This window comes from Lactuca virosa, chromosome 4 (assembly GCF_052849685.1).
Source record: "Lactuca virosa cultivar CGN04683 chromosome 4, Lactuca_virosa_CGN04683_v6, whole genome shotgun sequence".
Classification (NCBI taxonomy): Eukaryota; Viridiplantae; Streptophyta; class Magnoliopsida; order Asterales; family Asteraceae; genus Lactuca; species Lactuca virosa.
The window spans coordinates 415,763,013-415,781,138 of record NC_136429.1 but is presented as its reverse complement, the minus strand read 5'-3'; positions in this window follow the sequence as shown (position 1 = coordinate 415,781,138).

Below are 18,126 nucleotides of genomic sequence, written 5' to 3'. Positions count from 1 at the left end.
ACATTATGAGAAGAGTATATTTACGGCCTACTATTATATTATAAGTTATAATATACTAATATGAAATTGTATTATTTAATTAGTATTGATCTTAAATTAATTATGAATTAATTTAGTGATCATAAAGTGACTAATTAAATATTAGGCTATTGTACTTTTATAGTGTGGGCTAACACTCATTAGGGAATGGGCTAAGCTTAAATGGGAGTCCATGGATGATCCATGGAGCTTTTAACCCATGGATCCTTGGAATAGGAAAAGACATGGGTTATTAGGGTTTGCATGGTTCATAACCCTAATCATCTACACTATATAAAGAGGCTTATAGTGCTTGAAAAAGGACTATGTGTGTGTGCATAAGGTGTGGCTGATTTCTAGAGTATTAGAGTGCTCTCTCATAAGTTTTCCAAGTTTGTGGTGATTTGTGATTTCCATTTGAGGCATTCACATTATTGGTGCTTGGCTCTCAAACTCCCAAGGAATCAACTCACTAACAAAGACAAACATAGATCCAAGGTTTCTAGGGTTGCATGAACACCTTAGGAGGGTTAGTTTGCTCAAAACCCAACAGCGGATTCTTTATCAAGACAAACACTTCACACACTTGGCCTAAGTTGGTCTTTGTTTAACCCAAAACATCACAACTTACCAATTTCAAATGTACAAGTGTAGGACACTTTTACTCTTACATTTAACAAGTGTTTTAAACCTTTCTTTAAGATATGTCACTCAAGTTTCAATCTTGGAGTATGACTCTTAGAATTGTTTTGGAACGAGGTATGACTGATCTTCTTGATTTAACCATTTCAACAATTCATGACTCCTCTTCTTAGTCATAGGAATGCACTAAGATGACCTTTAGAGGACTAATTGTGATATGATTTCTAAATCATTAAGATGATCACACACAAGATATTAAAGTACTCTCCCATCTTTTCAGATTTGAGAAACTTTTATCTTTCTGCCTAATTTGATTCTTCTCATTCGTTCTGCCATACATCGAGACTTTTCCAATGCTTCAGAATTATACTTAAACTTATAAGTATAACCATATTTACTAAACTTTAGTAAATCATGATGAATAGTCTTATCGATCTTTGTGGTGCACTTGACCAGTGCACAAGAATGTGTACTCGATCCCTTTAGTCCTTTACTTGACTCACACATCCATGTGATCAAGTAATTAGTCTTAATTTTCCAATGCTTGAAAGTTCTCATTCATCATACTATTCAACTTGCATGATCCCAAGTTTCGGTCCAATTTAAACTTGGGCGATGAGGAACTTTCCTGATTTGGTAAATTTAGACACTACTACAAATGAAAGAGTCAAGTCCATTTCCCAATATTACTGTCAGTGGAATCATATAAGTAACAATTTTCCACAAATGCCATTGTAAGGATACTTCAAATAAATAAAATTAAACAATTTTTCTTTTATTTTAAACTTTGCGGAAAAACTTATCCTTACAATCCACATGAAAACTTGTTGTTATCTATTCCTTAACAATATATCATAACTTCTTAAGCAACTGCTCAAAATTCTGATGCGATCGAAATCCACCTTCGCGATCAGAATCAACATATACTTCCTTTAAGCTTTCTCCCTATTCTTTGATTCTTAAAACATCAACATGTGACCCAGTCACATCATGTAATGAGGATTTCAGAATAGAAACTTAACAGAGCTAGATAATGGGCTCTACCTGACGTAGAGTCAAACTTATTGACTTTAACATCTTTAGGTAAATGTGGCAGCTTTGCAATCAACGCCCCTACCTTTGGCAAAAATAAACATATGGACTCTTTGGTAATGGGACTATCTCAGACTTAGCCTTTCTCTTTACCATTTGGTCAACCTAGTTGACTATGGTCAAACCCTTTCTTTGGGATGAGAAGGTCTTTCTAAATATCCAATGTTACCATTGGCAATGCCCATTAGGAAGTTGATCTCCTAATCAATTTGCTTTACTAGTCCTCAAATCATTGCTGACCAAGCAAATAGATAAGATCATTAAGGGTCATGTCATAGTCTATTTCATAGTAGTCCCAAAGGAACTCACTATGTGACTTAGAAAGTGATTGAACATCCAACTTTCTCAAGACTTTGACACCCAACTCTCCCGGCTTGTCAATATGTGACTTCATCTCTAAGATGTGATCACACCTAGACCTTTCCTTGCCATTAGGGCTTGAGTGACCGTGAACTTGTGGGTTAGGGAGAATAATTGGAGGAGGTGGAGGAAATAAATTTCCAAGAGATTTGGGAAGATCATAGATGTCTGAGCTAGACATCTTTTGGGAGATATTCAAGATAGTTGATTCAAAGTCCTTAATATAACACCCAATATGAACTATTTGTTGGATAAGGTGTCTAAGTCCATAACTTATTTGGTATATACTTGACCCGACCCGGCATGGTCCATTTGGGTTGCACTTCACCCGAATTATTTATATGGATAACATTATGAGAAGAGTATATTTGCGGCTTATTAATATATTATAAGTTATAATATATTAATATGAAATTGTATTATTTAATTAGTATTCGTCTTAAATTAATTATGAATTAATTTAGTGATCAAATGGTGACTAATTAAACATGGGCTATTATATTTATATAGTGTGGGCTAACACTCATTATGGTAATGGGCTAAGCTTATATGGGAGTCCATGGATGATCCATGGAGCTCTTAACCCATGGATCTTTGGAAAGGAAAAGACATGGGTTATTAGGGTTTACCCTAATCATATGCACTATATAAACAAGCTTGTGATGCATGAAATACCCCTAGTGTGTATGAAAAAAGGTGGCCGATTTCTAGAGCATAAGATATACTCTCTCATAAGTTTTCCAAGTTTGTGGTGATTTGTGATTTCCATTTGAGGCATTCACATTATTGGTGCTTGGCTCTCAAACTCCTAAGGAATCAATTCACAAACAAAGGTATGTAATTCATCTAGTTCTTTTATGTTTAAAAGTTCCCCATGCCATGCTAGATAAGTTATAAACCTTGGAAAAAAAAATTGCATGTATTTTAGACAAACATAGATCCAAGGTTTATTAGGGTTGCATGTACACTTAGGAAGTGTTAGAATGCTCAAAACCCAACAGTGGTATCAGAGCCTAGGCTTGTTTGTTTAATACTTGTTGCAAACTTGTTGAAAAACTCAAGTTTTCTGCATTCTGCAGCATGAACTCGCCGAGTCCATGGGGGACTCGCCGAGTCCATGAGTAAATTCATCCTACTCGTCGAGTAGGTTCGTGCACTCGACGAGTAGGAGCCTCAGAATGCAGATTTTCGAGTTTTGCTGCTGGAAATGGACTAGAAACATTACCCTAAACTGTTTTGGTGTAATAAAACTTGTTTTACATGGTGTAATGTTTATGCTAATCCATTTACAATGGCTTATATCAAAATTGCATGATAATATGTGTTCATATGTTCTTGGAATTTTTGATATGATGTTCATGTTCTTATGAATTATTGTTAGATCATAGGAATTATTTGCTAAATTATTTATTGATAATTCTTGATCATTTATGTGTTTTAATGGAGTCCATAATTTGTCCTCAAGTTTTGGATTTCCAAAGGTCACTTTCATTTATGCACACTTAAAACACATAAGTTACATGAAAATGAAGAGTCTTCATTTTATGAACCTTTAATTCATAAGTTATGAAATGAAAAGTTTTGAAAAGTTTCAAAACTTGTCCTCAAGTTTTGGAATTTGTAAAGTTACACACACTTTAATATACTTTAATTCCAAACCCTTAGAGTTTTAAAAGTTAAAATTAAACCCTTATACTATTTATAACATTAATGGTTAATTATTATATATGTATAAGATTAAGTCGTTTAACGTTAGTAGGCCTCATTCACGAAGCCGGTCTATAAGGGGGGTATAAGGTTGTTGCCTATAAAATGGCAACTTAATGGGTGTCCATTCTCACCCACCGCTTCCTTGATCGGTGGAGGGTCGTTAGCCGAACGGGTAGGACAATGACTTTAAATTCTCATTAAAAGTGTAATGAATATTATAAAGTAACTAAACCTTTTATAAATTCCCAATCTTAGTTACTTTAGGAAAATGTGAATATGGTGCTAACCCATGAAATTCACACTTTGTACCTTACCAAGTCGTTGGTGGAGCGTGCGTGGTTAACCAGCACACTAACTTGGACTAGTAAGGATCACGAAGGGTGACTTAATGTTTATCATAGATCGGTGGAGCGTGTGTGGTTAACCGGCACATCGATTAGGTGATAATATTAAGGGTACCAAGTGAGTTTGCATGGTTATTCACACCTTGTTTTGTGATCCTCGGCATCCCAGTCACAAAACCTGAAGGGCACAATCGAGATTGAAACATGCCATTGAAAGTTCAATGAATCTCAAAAGATCTAGGAGTTTCAAATCCAATTAAAACTTAATAATTTATTTCGTTTTTCATGGTGGAAATTGGTGAATCGTCATTCACCTACCTTCAAATATTTTATAGCTTGGATTACAGCATCCCTCTTCCAAGTTATAAAATATTGTGTTGGGTCCTAGCCTTAATATGTCATATTGGGTGTTATATTGAGGACTTAAAATCAACTAACTTGAATATATCCCATTGTAGATGTCTGGTTCAGACAACTATGATCTTCCCAAATCTCTTGGAACAAACTTTCTTCTTGAAGATGATGTCCCTCAACATCATGCTTCACTTCCTCCACCTCCTCCATTTATTCTCCCTGACCTACAAGCTCGAAGACTTGAAAAATTCAAGGTCACTCAAGCCCTACTAGCAATGAAACATAAGGATGGAAGACCTGTGTGCACTCATGTCTTAGGAATGAAGTCACACTTTGACAGGTTGAGAATGTTGGGTGTCGTTGTCCCAAGGAAGTTGGCTATTGACTGGGTTCTTCTGTCACTTCCAGATTCATATAGTGAGTTCATTAAGAACTACTATGTGATAGATCACGACATGACCCTAATAGATCTTTCTTATTTGCTTGTTGCTGCTGAATCAGCAATGATTTGGCGCAATGGTCAAGCAAATATTGATGGAAGGTCTAATTCTCAAACTTCCATGGACATGGACAATAGTAACATTGGAAGTCCAGAAAAGCTCTCTTCCCAATGGAAAGGGATCGGCCTTGGTCAACCCGGTTGACCAAAAGGTAAAGGGAAAGGCTAAGTCTGTGATTGTCTCGTGTACCATTCCCAAAGAGTCTATATGTTTTTATTGTCATGAGAAGGGACATTGGAAGCGAAGCTGCCCTGAATACCTGAAATATTTGAAAGCAAGTAGAGACAAAATGTTTGACTCGACTTCAGGTAAGTCCACTATCTAACTTTGTTAAAGTTCCTAATTGTTGATTCTTATTACATGATGTGACTAGGTTACATCTTGATGTTTAGCAGGATCGAGCAAAAGGAAGGTTAAAAGAAGAGTGTGTTGAATCTGATCACGAAGATGGATTTCTATCGCATGGTTCGAGGATCGGATTCTTGAGCTACTACTTAGAAGTTATGATAGATTGCTAGGAAATATGTAATAGCATAGTTTCCATTTAAAGTTGCATTGTAAGGAAAAGTTTTTCTGCATTTTATGAATAAATAAAATTTTGTTTTACTTTATTTTATATCTCCTTGCAATGGCATTTATGGAAAATTGATGTTTGTATGTTTCTAGAAATAATGGAAATATGAGTTTGATTCTCTCATTTGTGGTTGTGTCTGAATTTACCAAATGAGGAAAGGTTCTCATCACCCAAGCTTCAATTGGACAGAAACTTGGAATCATACAAGCTGTATTGTATGATGAATGAGAATTTTCATCTTTGTAAAATTGAGACTAATTCATTGATCACATGCATATGTGAGTCAATTGAAGGACTAAGGAATTAGATACACTGGGTGTGTGTTGGTCAAGGTCCACCACAAAGATCGATAAGACCATTTGTCATGATTTACTAAAGTTTAAGTAAATATGGTTGTACCTACAAGTTGTAGTACAATTCTGAAACATTGGAAAAGTTTCAATGTATGGCAGGACGAATGGGAAGAATCAAATTGGGCAGAAAGATAAAAGGTTTCTCAAATCTAAAAAGATGGGATAGTACTTTAGTATCTTGTTTTATGATCATCTTAATGATTAAGAAACCATGTCACAATTCATCCTCTAAGGACATCTTAGTGCATTTTATGGCTAAGAAGAGGATTCATGAATTGTTGGAATGATTAGATGAATCATACTTCGTTCCAAAACAACTCTTAGAGTCATACTCCAAGATTGTAACATTGAGTGACATAAAGTAAGGTTTAGAACACTTATCAAATGTAGTGTAAAATGTTTTCTACTCCTGTACATTTGAAATTGGTAAGTTGTGATGTCTTGGATAAGACAAAGACCAACTAAGACTAATTGTGTGAAGTGTTTATCTTGATAAGAATCCGCACTATCCCTTGAACATTTGTTTTGTAAAGGAATGGTCCTTGACTAGGGAAACATATATGTCAAGAGGACAGTGGGAGTCTTAAAGATCCTGAAAGGATTTCAAGATTTAATCAAGAGTAAAACCTGAGTTTTATCACTAGCACACGACTTAAGGTTTGCAACCTATTAAGTTGACATGATTCTTGTTTCTGTGTCTGTTCCTATTAAGTTGACTATGCATATGAGTTCTGTTAGTTCTAAACTGTGTACATAACAGCTTGGAAGCATTGGTGGGACTTGTGCTACCAGGTGACACGAAATTAAGATTGAACAAGTTCAATCCATGTAAGGCTGAATTTGTCACTAACCTTGTCTTGTGATTATGGTTTTGACAAATTCACATGGATAGAAACTCATACACTATAAAATCTGAGTGTCATAAGGTTTCTCTCCGATTCATGAAAATGATGGTGAGGAAACGCTTTCACTAAGTAGATTTTAAGTAGATAGCAATTGTGATGTTTGCATTCTCAAAGTCGTCAGTGGAGCATGTGTGGTTAACCGGCACACTAACATGGACTTGTGGGAAATGGCAAACAGGTCTAAACATTATGATTACGACATCCCTCTTCATAATTGTTTAGACACACATGTGAGCTATCTAAAGAAAGATGTATGAGTCTGAGAAGCTTAGATAAAGTTTTTTCGAAGCAGCTCGTATCAGAAGTCTGAACTTTGGTGATGAAAGTCAATAAAGTATTGATTTCTAGAAGTCGATTTCTGAGTACATGTCAAAGCTAGTGGGAGCATAATTGTTGTGCTAAATAATTATTATGCTAGTGGGAGCATAATCAATTATGATGAGTATTTTTAATTATAGAAAACAAGATTTTCACTTGGAAAAGGTTGTTTTGCTATAATTAAGGGAGAGGAGATTATACTTCATTTCAATCCTAAAAATTTTAGATTGAGATTTTAATCATCATTAGTCAAGGACATATATATGAGTTTTATGTTGGAATGGTTCAACATAAGGAAATTCTATATACATTGCGTTCTCAAATTCGATTATGATTACGGCATCCCTCTTCATAGTCGATTTTTGAAAACATGGCAAATAAAAATATTGTAGCAAAAGACTGATCTAGTATCAGGTCTTTATGTGAGAAATCATGAATCGTGTCCCATATGCTTCGGGTATAGGATCGGTCACATGTGCTATAATATTCATCATTTCTAAATTTTCCAAATGCTCAGAGCATTAAGAAGGGAAAAGTCTAGAATTGGATAAGACTAAAATGATTAAGCAATTGTCGAGGACAATCTAAGGTTTACCAAAGATTGGTTGCTCAGGGACAGTTGGAAGTATAGTGTTAAATTTTGGAAGGACCATATGGATATATTCTGAAAAGAGGTAGCTCTTGTTCAGATATGATAATCAAAATGGGAATATGGAAATTTTCCATATTGGGAGTTGGATATTAAGAATCTATGAGAAAGTTAGAAACTTTTATGCAAGAAGGATGTTCAAAGCAATGTACTTTGAATATGAGAGTTCGTTTCCATAGAAGTGACCTCCTTTGGAATACTCTGTAATGACTGTTGACAAGTTTTGTAAACTTTTGTGCATAGTTATTGCAAGAGGATCAATGCATATAAGTTTGGAATCTAACAGATTACAGTAAATGACAAGAATTTGGTATTCTTTCATTTACGGTAAGGATTTGGGACTGTGAAATGAGCATCATTGGAATCATGTTCAATTAATCTACTTCACAAAGTAAAGATCATAGACAAACATAGTGTGCACACTTGGTGTATGGCATGACTATTGTTTAGAAAACATAGTGTACCTGCTTGGAGCATGGGACAACTATTGTTTTAATTCAAGTGTTAAGTTGATAAATCGAAACAGAATAATGTGGAATCAATATGGTGATGAATAAAAGGTGTTTTATTTATATTCATAAGGACTGAGACCATATTGGATTCAATTATTCTTGTGTTTCACTTTGCATGTTTTGACTTCCATAATAACTGGGTTATTCTTTCCGAATGATTAAGTTATTCAAACCATCCACAGTCGGTCATATGTTGGAAGTAGATATGAATCAAGACTGTCATGAGTTGGTTGTAGAGGTCTAAGATGTTGGACATGGCTATAACACTCATGAGTGCTCATAAGTTATGAGTATTGGATTCAACCCACGCTCACTTGCATCACTTCATGGAATTTATCTCTAGTGATCGTGAGACGGTAATATCATATAAGTCTTCAAACCTAGAGATATGAGTTGTTACCTACGAGTTGGTTGTACATTGATTGCACGAAAACGCATCAATAACTTGATGTTATAAAACGTGCCTTTGTGTATAATTCAACAAGTAGTAGAAACAAGTATATGAGTCGAAGTTTATCTGTTCCTTCTAGTCCTTGGAGGATTAGAAGCGATATCTGGGCCCCTCGATGATTTTGTTTTGACCTATGTACCGGGCCCGGTCAGAACTAAATTGATGTGTTCGATTAAGTTCTTTGTCAAACAAATCGGAAATCGGGAAACAAACTGTTGGACAATAAGTAAGACATTGTTCCATGTATTTGTCCGGCTGATATCATGAGAGCAGAGGATTATATGATCACTTATCTAAAATGGCGCTTCATAGTTCAACAGAGTTTTCGAGAGCTACGATTGCCGGTTGGTTCTTGAAGTCATATAGGCAAATATAGTTATTAGACTTATCCAAGTGGGAGACTGTTGGATAAGGTGTCTAAGTCCATAACTTATTTGGTATATACTTGACCCGACCCGGCATGGTCCATTTGGGTTGCACTTCACCCGAACTATTTATATGGATAACATTATGAGAAGAGTATATTTGCGGCTTATTAATATATTATAAGTTATAATATATTAATATGAAATTGTATTATTTAATTAGTATTCGTCTTAAATTAATTATGAATTAATTTAGTGATCAAATGGTGACTAATTAAACATGGGCTATTATATTTATATAGTGTGGGCTAACACTCATTATGGTAATGGGCTAAGCTTATATGGGAGTCCATGGATGATCCATGGAGCTCTTAACCCATGGATCTTTGGAAAGGAAAAGACATGGGTTATTAGGGTTTACCCTAATCATGTGCACTATATAAACAAGCTTGTGATGCATGAACTACCCCTAGTGTGTGTGAAGAAAGGTGGCCGATTTCTAGAGCATAAGATATACTCTCTCATAAGTTTTCCAAGTTTGTGGTGATTTGTGATTTCCATTTGAGGCATTCACATTATTGGTGCTTGGCTCTCAAACTCCTAAGGAATCAATTGACAAACAAAGGTATGTAATTCATCTAGTTCTTTTATGTTTAAAAGTTCCCCATGCCATGCTAGATAAGTTATAAACCTTGGAAAACAAATTTTGCATGTATTTTAGACAAACATAGATCCAAGGTTTATTAGGGTTGCATGTACACTTAGGAAGTGTTAGAATGCTCAAAACCCAACACTATTAAGGCTAGGACCCAACAAACTATTTCATAACTTGGAAGAGGGATGCCGTAATCCAAGCTATAAAATATTTGAAGGTAGGTAAATGACGATTTACCAATTTCCACCATGAAAAACGAAATATAATTAAGTTTTAATTGGATTTGAAACTCCTAGATCTTTTGAGATTCATTGAACTGTTCAATGACATGTTTCAATCTCGGGTGTGCCCTTCAGGTTTTGTGACTAGGATGTCGAGGATCACAAAACAAGGTGTGAAGTAACCATGCAAATATACTTGGTACTCTTAATATTTACCCCTCAATCGATGTGTCGGTTAACCACACGAGCTCCACCGATACAATGATAAATATTAAGTTACCCTTTGCCTACCTTGTTAAATCCAGGTTAGTGTGCCGGTTAACAACACGAGCTCCACTAACGGTTTATACAAAGTGCAAAGTGTAATTTCATGGATTAGCACCTTATTCACATTTTCCTAAGTAACTAAGATTGGGAATTTATAAGTGTTTAGTTACTTAGTATTTATCATTAATACTTTTAATGAAGGGAGAACTATAGTCCTTGTCCTACCTGTTCGGCTAACGACCCTCCACCAGTCAAGGAAGCGGTGGGTGAGAGTGGACACCCATTAAGCTGCCATTTTATAGGCAAGAACCTTATACCCCCCTTATAGACCGGCTTCGGGAATGAGGCCTACTAATGGTAAGAATGACTAGCTCTTATATATATATATATATATATATATATATATATATATATATATATATTATTAACTTATAATATTATAAAGTATAAGGGTTGAATTTTAACTTTTAAAATTCTAGGGGCTTAACTTGGAATTAAAGTATTCTTAAGGGAAACTTTACAAATTCCAAAACTTGAGGGCAAGTTTTGAAACTATTCAAAACTAATTAATTCCATCACTCATGAGTTTAAAGTAGTTTTAATTAAAACTCTTCAAGTTCCATAACTTGAGGACAAGTTATGGAAGACTTTAAACTATCAAAGAATGTAACTCTTCTTCTTTTGTAACTTATGGAACTAATTAAGGTTACACATTTTTATTATTTAATGAAGTGACTCTTGAACCTCCATAACTTGAGGACAAGTTATGGAGTCATAAAACCATTTAATGAGGACAAGACTCTTCATTTTGTAACTTTTGCCAACTTTTATGAGTTTTAAGAAACTTAAATGTGACCTTTCAAGTAACTTGAGGACAAGTTACACAAACACATTTTAGAATCAACTCTTAGATTAAAATGGATTGAAAACACATAATCAATTAACTTTTTTATTAATCTAAGCAACTCATATGAACAAGGATCAAACTATTTCATGTAATTAGCATAACTTTTAAACTAATACAAAATATGAATTTATTGACAATTATCTTTGAAATTGGATTAGCATGAACATTACCACATCAAAAACAAGTTTATAAGGTCAAAAACAGCTTAGGGTAATGTTCCTAGTCCAATTCCAGCCAAAAAACTCGAAAATATGCTGTCAGGGGGTCCAACTCGTCGAGTGCATGAACCAACTCGGCGAGTTGGATCGTTTTGAACACTTTTAAGGCATGGACTCGTCGAGTCCCTTTATGGACTCGGCGAGTCTGCTGTTCAGACAGCAAAAAACTTTGATTTTTAAGCAGATTTTGCAAGTATAACAAGAAAACAAGCCTAGCATAATAACACTCCTAAGTGTACATGCAACCCTAAATACCTTGGATCTATGTTTTCTCTATTATACATGCAAATATGAACTTTCCAAGGTATTTATCCTAACTAGCATAATAACATTGATTCATATGAATATATCAAGTTAGAATTACATACCTCTTTGATGTAGAATGACTTCATGAAGCTTGAGTGCCTAGTGCCCCAAGTGTGACACCTCAAATGGTTCACACAACACCAAATACACTTGGAATAACTTGAGAGAACATACACACTTCATGAAAATCGGCTAGCCCTTTCTATCACACATAGTGGCCGATTTTGTCAACAATAAGATGCTTATATAGTTTTTGACAATTAGGGTAAACCCTAATTGTCATGGCTTTCCATTTCCTTGGATCCATGGGTTCAAACATACCATGGAGCATCCATGGAGCATCTTATGGGTTTTAGCCCAACTTGACAATCCATGGAGCATTAGCCCACTATACAAGTATGGGTGATTTACACAATCAACCCATATATTTAATTAGTCTTCTTTTAATCACTTAATTAATTCTAGATTAAGTCTTGATTAATACTAATTAAATAATCTTATTAATATATTATAACTTATAATATATTAACAAACCTTAAGTATTATTTCTCTCATTATAGTCTATCCAAATGCAAGATGCCATGCAACCCAAATGGACCATGCCGGGTCGGGTCAAGTCTTACCAATTATAGTTATGGACTTAGACATTAATCCAACAAGAATCAGATCTAAGTTTTGGAGCTCTTGAAATCAAAAGAAAATGGATTAAGTTTGTTTGAGCTGCTCATACCAGTCCCCACGATGTGGCCATAGGCTGCCATGGTGTGGCAACTGAGGAATCAACGACTGTTTTGGCATTTTGTGCCCACAACGTGGCTAAGGAAGGCCACGACATGGAGGGATGTTTTTGGCAATTCTTACCTTAGCTTTGACGTTGACTTTTGACCAGTTTGACTTTTGGTCAAACTTGAGTAGAATTGAGCATTTCACTATGACTTGGTTTCAGTTTGGCTTTAGGAACCTTGGGTTGGCTGTTCTATTGTTGAGGTAGCTACTGGGCTTCTTTTCAACAGTTCAGGTGATTCTCTTCACTGTACATGTGGGTCGAAGCCACCAATGTCGGCCCATTAGATTATGTTTGTAGGGTGCAAATTGTCTTTGTGACTCTTGGATGTGTTTGTATGTATGTTGGGCGGGGCCCACTATGAGTATCGGGTAGGGCCCGATATATGTATTGAATGTGGTATTTTGGGGAACTCACTAAGCTTTGTGTTTACGGTTTATGTTTAAAATGTTTTCAGGTACTTCTGGTTTCAAAAGCAAGGGCCCGACTTTATCGCACTGCATCCCCTGGAGATTTATTTCGCATTAACTGTTTATGATTTTACTATGATTTTTTTGGAATACTTTGACTCTGATCTTCTTTTGGAACAATGAATGAAAGGTTTTGACTTATTTAAAATTGAAATTTTTACTTAGTATTTTTGGGACGTTACATGGTAGAAAATGTGGTTCTTGGGGGAATCAACATGATCTCTTCACTTACTCAGGCAGTGGCAGCTCGAGGTTGTGTCGAACCCCGAAACCGTGATTGTGGAATCGTTCCGGGGTGGAGGACGTCATGTTTAGCATCACAACCAATGAATAATAGCAATCATAGCAACATAACCAATACAGTGGATACATATATGAAAAATGTTTACATCAGTTTGAAACTTGTTTTAAGTACATCAAAAGTATGTAGAATATAGAAAATATGACTCTTATTGCTCCGGCTCCTCTAATCCAAGAAGTACCTGTCTACTGATTTCCTGAGAATACAAGCAGTTTGGAAGAATATCAGCATAAAGCTGGTGAGTTCATAAGCATTTATTTTTAGAATAAAAATATTCTTCGATCCTTTTGAAAAGTGTTCCTCAAGAAAATCCTATATTTTCTTTTGAAAAGCGTGTTTGAAAACCCATTCCTTCCATGACTTCCAGATTCATACAAGATATGTACAATCCAAGGTGTCGTGGAATGAATATGACTATCCGTTAGTTACTTGTTAAACAAACCGTTTATGAAAAGCCGAGTTATCCCAGGAAAATCCTATATTTTCCCTAAAAGTTGATGGTTGGTTATCCGTTCTCAACTAAGGTGTACAACTATCTACCATACTTATATCGATAAACGTAGTTTTCTTTTAAAAACCATGGTTACTCCCAGTGAGGTATATTAGCCTTATTAGATAAATAAAACTAATAAAAAGAGAACGTGATGAACTAAATCCTGAAGGTATTATTAATACCCTCTAGTAATCTATCGGTTATTACTTTGAGGTTAGTTCACTTGATTCATTATTACAAAAGTAAATCTCTGTTATCTACATTGTGAATTTTATGACCATAACTGAGTGGATATGGCACGTAACGGGGCCGGTATCCTTTATGACTTTGTCACCCGTAGACCTGCGGGTCCGACTATAGCTAGCAGCAAGGTGCGGGATTGTCAGTCATGTATAGATCTATACACAACAGTCATGCTCTCCCTACAAGAGATTCTGGTCATAAGTGCTAGTCCTACACTCTGATTTTGTGGGAGTGTTACCAAGGACGTGTCTCCAACTTACACTAACAAATTTACAAGTAATAATACTGAAAATCCTTATTATGATTTGCATGAATCCTCTATAAAATAATACATTTTACTATATGATGCACAAGTTCGTTACTCTAGTTTTGAAAACTGTTTCTATGAGTTGATTTCTTAATCGTTTGGTAAAAAATGTTTTCCATGTTAAAAGCATACTGAAAATATAATTATCTTAAACAAAATAATATATTTTAAGCACAAGTTTCCTTATGCTTTTGCTTGTATTCCCCCCTGAAAACATGAAAAACTCGTAAAAACGTAGGGGTATGAACTCACCGTTTGACGTAGAATTCGTGTGTAAGTCGATAGGAATGTTGAGTGTCAAAAGGAGCCTCGGACACAAACGTATCCTATTTAACATATAGAAGCACATATATTAATTAGGTGAGGGCATAACACTATTTGTTATGGAAGGAAACCACCTTAGGGACTAGGAAACACTTGAAATTAAGTGTTAGAATCACATGTGATTGAAGGTGAGGAGTTTGCGTCCGTAATCAGGGGTGTACGGTCATGGGTTTGCGGTCCAACAGGGTTTTCGGCCCAAAAGTTTTCGGCACAAGTGTTTGCGGTCCATGGGTTTACGGCCCATAGGTTTACGGCCTATGGGTTTACGACCCATGGGTTTACGGCCGTAAACACTTGATGAGGGATACGATTTTCGGTGTTTCAAGGTCATTTCTAGCCTCATGGAAGTGTTCTAAGCCTCGTGCATAGCTAAAAAGCGGTGTTTAAGGTCAATCCTTGACCAATTACTAGGGTTTACGGCAAATGAGGGGGGTACGGCTGTTCACAGGGTTTACGGCCGTAAACCCTTCGTGTTCATGTCTTTTGGGTCGATTTTTAGGTGAAAATCCAAAGTTTCTAGCAGATATCAAGTATAGGGAGTAGTTACTTACTATAAGGAAACTTGGAATGAGGTTTTTAGCCACCAAGAACTAGTGTGTGTTCTTGGTGTTCTTGGTGAGAGAGAAGATCTAGCAAATGATGAAAATTATGAAATGAAACATGGATTTATTACTAGATAAGGGATTGAAACACAATCAAAGTGAAGAATCACTTACAATCTTGGGGATTCTTGAGCCAAAATCGATGGATGTAGAGAGAGAGTAGAGAGAGAAAGCTTATGAGGTGTGTGTGTAAAGTGGTAAAATGAAGGCATAGCATCCCTTATATAGGGGTGAGTTTTCGGCCAAGGGGGTGGGTGGGGGTGTACGGCCGTACACTCTTCTCGAAGGGGTGTTTGGCCCGAATGCTATGCTTTGGCTTAGAAAAACTCGTTCTTGGACCCAAACCTTGATGGCACTGATCTTAGAATAATTAGTTGGACCCAAAAATAAGGCTAACAAGGGCAGAAATAAATTTCGAATTTATTTATTTTTAACGGTTTGAACGGAAGAAATTTCGGGTTGTCACATCATCCCCCCGTTAGAGGGAATTTCGTCCCGAAATTCGAACATAGAATACAAATCATGGATTTGAAAAGAGATGCGGATATTTCTGTTTCATCTGATCTTCGCACTCCCAAGTGAATTCAGGTCCCCGCTTGGCATTCCAGCGAACCTTCACTATCGGGATGCGACTTTGTTTCGTTTTTTTGATCTCTTTGTCCATGATTTCAACTGGCTCTTCCACGAAGTCGAGGTTCTCGTTGATTTCAATCTCATTGAGAGGGATCATAAGGGTTTCGTCGGATAAACACTTCTTGAGATTCGAGACGAGAAAGACGGGATGGATGTTGCTAAGCTCTTGAGGTAGACGAAGTTTGTATGCTATGGGACCGATCCTAGCAAGGATCTCGAATGGTCCAACGTATCTTGGGTTTAGCTTTCCACATTTTCCGAAACGTATCATACCCTTCCAGGGTGAGACCTTCAGAAGGACACGGTTACTAACCTGGAATTCCAATGGTTTTCGTCTCTTATCGGCGTAGCTCTTTTGTCTATCTCGTGAAGCTTTCAGTCGTTCCCGGATTTGTACGATCCTTTCGGTTGTCTCTCGGATGATTTCAGGACCAGTGAGAGTGCTGTCGGGGACTTGACCTTTGGCTAGCTGCGTGTCACCCACCCCAGCCCAACACAGAGGGGATCTGCACTTGCGGCCATAGAGGGCTTCAAATGGCGCAGCCTTGATGCTGATGTGGTAGCTTTTGTTGTAGGAAAACTCGACCAAAGGAATATGAGTGTCCCATGACGTGTCGAAGTCAATGACACAGTCTCTCAACATATCTTCCAATGTCTGAATTGTTCTCTCACTCTGTCCATCTGTTTGTGGATGATAAGCCGTGCTCATATCCAACTGAGTTCCAAGAGCCTTCTGTAGTGATTGCCAAAATCTTTAGGTAAACCTGTTATCTCGGTCGGAGATAATGGATACAGGTACCCCATGAAGGCGAACTATCTCTCGAATGTAGATCTGCGTGAGTCTCTCCATTTTGAAGTTTTCTTTGATCGGCAGGAATTGGGCGGATTTTGTCAACCGATCGACAATTACCCAGATGGCATCGTGCCCACTCGGAAATCTGGGTAACTTGGTGAGAAAGTCCATGGTTATCCTTTCCCACTTCCACTCAGGTATCTCTGGCTGCTGAAGTAAACCTGAGGGCTTTTGATATTCCACCTTCACCTTGGCGCAAGTCAAGCACTTGCCCACGAAGGTCGCAATTTCTGCTTTCATGTTTGGCCACCAATAGAGCTGTTTGAGATCTAGATACATCTTATCTGAACCTGGGTGTACGGAGTATCTAGACTTGTGAGATTCATTCATGAAAACCTCCCTGTACCCGCTGTACTTTGGGATCCAGATCCGGTTCATGAAATAGTAAACTCCGTCTCCCTTGACCTCTAAGTTCTTGTCCATTCCCCGCAGTGCTTCCTCTGCCATGTTCTCTGGTTTCAAGGCTTCCAGCTGAGCCTCTCTGATTTGTGCGGACAAATGGGAATGGATGGTCATTGTCAGTTCCTTCGCCTTACGCCCTGAATACTCCTTTCGGCTGAGGGCATCCGCTACTACATTGGCCTTGCCGGGATGGTAGCGTATTTCGCACTTGTAGTCACTGAGTAGCTCTACCCACCACCGCTGTCTCATTTTTAACTCCTTCTGATCAAAGATGTGTTGTAAGCTCTTATGGTCGGTGAAGATAGTGCACTTGGTTCCGTAGAGATAGTGTCTCCAGATATTTACCGCAAAGACCACTGCTCCCAACTCTAGATCGTGAGTTGCGTAGTTGACTTCGTGTGTTTTCAACTGCCTCGAGGCATAGGCGATAACCTTTCCTCGTTGCATGAGCACACAACCTAGGCCCTGATTAGATGCATCACACTAGACAACGAAGTCTTCCGTTCCCTTGGGCAGGGACAAGATAGGTGTGTTGCACAGGGCTTGCTTCAATGTTTGAAATGCAGTGTCTTGCTTGACTCCCCAACTAAAGGTTACACCTTTCTGTGTCAGGGTAGTTAATGGATTAGCGATTCTGGAGAAGTTCTAGATAAACCTGCGATAATAGCCCGTGTGTGACATCCCCTAATTTATCGGCCAGAAAAGACCAATTTAATTTATGCTTTTTAAAATAAAGTCAGAGAATCTTTTTAAAAGATATTGCGGAATTGGTCCCCAAAAACAAAACATGATAAAAGTTTGTCAAAACCTTTCTTTAAGAAATATATAATTTCCTTTTATATTAAAACCTCGGGATGTCATGTTCCGATACAGATCAAAAGCATAAACAAGACATTATAAGCCTTACAACAGTTATTTATAACTACTGGCCTATAATCCATAAATCACTCATCATCATCATCCGACTATGCTCGGGGTCCACTACCTGTAATC